Raw genomic sequence first — 4,629 nt, forward strand, 5'->3', positions numbered from 1 at the left:
AACAAACACAATCAAACTGAGTGCGTGTGTGTTTCAGTGGTGGGACTGTTTGACGTCAATACCTGACACACACACACTCACAGGCTAATGAGTGGCAGCGGGCTGTTGTTGCCCGTGGTTACAGATGTTATAGAATAACTGGACAGGTGTGCGTGTGTGTGTGTGTGTGTGTGTGTGTGTGTGTGTTTAAACGAGAGCAAATGAATGCTTACAGCATCAATTAAATTCTCAAAGTGCTCAAGGTGAAACTCCCTCACACACACTCACTCCTTTATTCTCCTTTCATCCGCTCTTTTCTTCTCCTCTCACTTTAAGCAGGCTTCCGGAAGTGAGCGATCCCTGACCAAATATGGACATCCTGCTGAGAGCGAGAGACCTGCACTCAAGCCACTTCTCTCTCTCTCTCTGTCTGTCTCTCTCTCTCTGTCTCTCTCTCTCTCTCGCTGTCTCGCTCTCTCTCTGTGTCTGTCTATCTCTGTCTCTCTCTCTCTCTGTGTCTGTCTGTCTCTCTGTCTCTGTCTCTCTCTCTGTGTCTGTCTATCTCTGTCTCTCTCTCTCTCTCTCTCTCTCTGTCTCTGTCTCTCTCTCTGTCTGTCTCTCTCTCTGTCTCTCTCACTCTCTCTGTCTGTCTCTCTCTCAGGACATTCATCATTCCTGCAGCTTTATTGAATGTTCTGTGAGTTTGTTCAGATCTCAGACTCTGAGCGTCACACACTGACGAACACTGACTAGCGTACAGTTACCTTACTACAGTGAAAGCACAGTAAATAATCTAAACTAGCATACAGTTACAGAAGGTGATCACATGAAGTGTTTTTAAAGATGTAGGAATCTTCATAGCTTCGTTTTCACATGCCAGAGGTGACGAGACTGTAGTGTACTGTATTATGAACAGTTACTGTAGTAAATCACAGCATGTAGAGGAACACGTGACATGATTGTGAAGCGCCAGATGTGCTGATGACAGAGAGATCCCTCACAGATCTCCTGTAGAGGGAGCTGCTGATCTGTGTGAGTGTGTGTGTGTGTGTGTGTGTACAGGGTTATATATCCTGGTGGGGACTTAAACCTGAGTACACACAGACTCATGGGGACTCGTGTCACGGTGGGGACCTAAATTGTGGTCCCCACGACACACACACACACACACACACACACCATAAATACCATAAATATTGACCATAAATATTTTGTAATTACCATGAAATGATATGTGTTTGTTTCCTTTTAAAATACATTTCATATAAATAATATATGTGATTATTCATATTATTTCTAGCTGTTTTATTTCTTGTCGATCATTGGTTCTGTATATAAACTGTAATGTATTTCTGTGATGCGCAGCTGTATTTTCAGCATCATTACTCCAGTCTTCAGTGTCACATGATCTTCAGAAATCAGTATAATATGCTGATCTGCTGCTCAACAAACATTTCTGATTATTATCAATGTTGAAAAGTCGTGCTGCACAATATTTTTGTGGAAACTGTGATACATTTTATTTTTCAGGATTCACAGATGAATAGAAAGTTCAGAAGAACAGCATTTATTTGAAATAGAAATCTTGTGTAACATTATAAATGTCTTCACTGTCACTGTTGATCGATTTAATGCATCACCGATGAATAAAAATATTTATTCTAAAAAAAGTCTCACTGATTTTTTCACTTGGGTAGTTTGACTATAGTTGAACTACTTGATTTCTACAGTTTCACAGGCGTGATCTTCAACATCTGATTCTTTTCTGGCTCCATTCTCTGGTGTTTGATCATGTGACCTGAAGGACTTCATTAAACTCATCTGATATGATTCAAATCGGCTGTTATTTAAAGCGTCTGCTGTAATCCAGAGTTAATGAAGGCAAATGTCAGTGAACGAGTGAGAAACACTGAAGATCTTCAGTTACATCAGTGACTTATTGAACTTGTTTTAGGATGCCACGTTTCACACCGAGTGTCAGTTCCTCTGCTCTTCATCAGATGAAGAAACAAACGACACAGACTCGTCTGAAATTCTTCCTGAATGTGTGACCTGTGAAAATAGAGTAACTGTTGAGTTTACATTCATGCATTTGGCAGATGCGTTTACCTAAAGTGACTCTCAGTACATCTGATCAGTTCATGCAATCAAACCCGTGATGCTGGTGTTGCAAACGTCATGATCTACTGATGGAGCTCCAGTAATGATCTGTGAGCTCATCTACAGTCTCAGGGGAAAGGACTCAAACACAAGACATACATTGATCTTAAAGGAAGAGTTCATCCAAAAATCAAAGTTCAGTTAATCACCTTCATGTTGTTTCAAACCTGAATGGCTTTTGTTCTCTGGAGGAATAATGAAGATGACGTCACTGACGCTGAAGATCTTCTGGCACTGAATGTGATGTGGCAAGTTTAAATAAGTGGATGTGCGAGTGAGTTCTAAGAGGAAGAGTTGCAGTGAATCATGAATTATGGCTCTGTTCCTCATGTGACTTCAGAAGATTTGAGTATAGCGCACATGAGTCATATGAAGTGCTGTAATGACACTTTGATGGCTTTGAAAGTGAGTAAATGATGGCAGAACTTCATTTGTACCTGAATTATGCATTTAAAGTATTCTATTCTCCGAATGGAGAACAATTCATTTTATTTATTTACCATCTATATCAAAATGTCATCACTGGATCTGTCTGGTGATGTGTGCTGTCTTCTCCAATCATTTAGTCTGCTAAAACCCCGCCCTTTCTTACAATTCACTGTATATTCATATTCATGTTTTGGAAGCCATGCCCACAACTCAACATCCAATCAACGAACCGAGTCCCACCCTACAGTTATTTTTATTTTATTTTTTTGTTAATCCGATACACTTGAATATAAGTCATAATAGAGAGAAAAAAAATATTATTTTAGTATCCTTGAGATGCTATTATTGTGTTTGTTAATATTTTCACTTGGATTTGATTTGTATATTTTCTGCTTGCATTTGAATTTAATTTAAATTTTAGTAATTTTGTTGTGCATTTTTGCCATTTTTTATTTTTGTAATATTTATATAGGTTTTATTAATTTGTATTTAGTTTTTTGTTATTTCAGGAGCCTGATCGAGACGATGCGCAGCACATCGCCCGCGACGAGGATCATCGTGTCAGGACCGCTTCCCACGTATTGACGTGGACACGAAAGGTTCAGTAGACTTCTACCCACTTAAATGATATAAGTACTTGCGCTGTACAATCTATAAAGACTGTGTCTGTTCCCCGAATAGTGAGGTCAAAATATAAATTTAATGCAGGATCTAGAAAAAATCTGATCGTGATTACAGTTTTTTACGATTGCTTGGGCGTTTGCAGCACATCTGAACATGACGCACAGGCTTTCCCTGACAACCCTGATGAATATTCATCAGCTCATTTGCATGCATATAAACACTGCTCCTGGCAATTAAACAGGCCTTCGTTAGAATGATTATTAATGCAGAGCTTTGCCAAATTCTTGGGTTTATGTAAATGATGAACTGAGACTGTGGAGAGACACACAGAAGTGAGGACAGACGAGCTGTGAAGTGTCTGTCTGTGTGTGTGTGTGTGTGTGTAGCTTTTATCTAAAGTGACTTACAAATGAGAGAAACACAAGCGATTCGTTTCTTAGGGTTAGGATTCTGACAAACTTTGTTCATCATGAAAATCTTTACAAATGAATACAACTTTTTTGAATTTTATAGCAATTGGCAGAAGAAAAAAACTTAACGTATGCTAGAAATGAACTACACTACAGTCACATGACTTCAACATCACCACCATTAACCTTCAACAACTCTTTCAGTTTTTATTTAAACACATTTTTTCCTGGAAGTTTGAGTTAGAATAGTTTACATGAGTGTGATTATAAACACAAAGTGGCTAGTGATAAGATGAGTTTAACTGTTTGGTGTAATTTTTTTTTTTTTACAGTTTTTTTCAACTGTTTACACACATTTTCAAAACGTTGCTACTTTTTTTCTGAACTTTAATAATAATACATTTTATTTGATGGCGCCTCTCAAACCACCCAAGACTTTAACTTGGGAGGAGATGGGAATCGGAGAGCCATCAACTGATACGATGCAAAGAATGAGCTTTGGAGAGTGTGGCCCTAGAACCAATGAGGAGAACCTCACTTTTATTTCCTTTGAGTTTGAGAAGGTTGATTGACATCCAGTTGCTGATACCTTGTAGACAGGAAGTGAGAGCAGAGGGAGGGAGAGAAGTATTTGGTTTTGTAGAAAGATAGAGTTGTGTATCATCGGCGTAGCAGTGAAAATGTATCCCAAAATGACAGATAATATTGCCCAGAGGTAAAATGTAGATGATAAAAAGCAATGGACCCAGCACTGAACCCTGAGGAACACCATGAGTAACTGTGGTAGTTTTTGATGTGACATTGTTTCCCTGAATGAAATATTTTCTATTATGTAGGTAGGACCTGAACAAGGCTAGTGCATTATTAATGATCCCAATGGTGGCCAAACGTTCCAATAGAATTGAGTGGGAGATGGTGTCGAAAGCTGCAGTAAGGTCGAGAAGGATCAAGATGAATAAAAGGCCATTGTCAGCTGCAAGTAGAAAATAATTTGCTATAGTCCATTCTATAAGTTTAGTAATGAATG

General features: G+C 38.7%; 1 long non-coding RNA gene across 1 annotated transcript in view; it reads left to right on the top strand.

Annotated features, from left to right (window-relative positions):
- Window positions 1-4,242, top strand: part of LOC107703106 (uncharacterized) — a 15,331-nt gene extending 11,089 nt beyond the window's left edge. The window contains exon 3 of the long non-coding RNA XR_001635815.1: window positions 4,166-4,242. This is a non-coding gene — a long non-coding RNA (uncharacterized LOC107703106). The remainder of the gene's footprint in view (window positions 1-4,165) is intronic.
- The last annotated feature ends 387 nt before the right edge of the window (window positions 4,243-4,629 follow it).

The sequence above is a fragment of the Sinocyclocheilus anshuiensis genome, unplaced genomic scaffold (assembly GCF_001515605.1).
Source record: "Sinocyclocheilus anshuiensis isolate Anshui unplaced genomic scaffold, SAMN03320099.WGS_v1.1 scaffold1829, whole genome shotgun sequence".
Lineage (NCBI taxonomy): Eukaryota > Metazoa > Chordata > Actinopteri > Cypriniformes > Cyprinidae > Sinocyclocheilus > Sinocyclocheilus anshuiensis.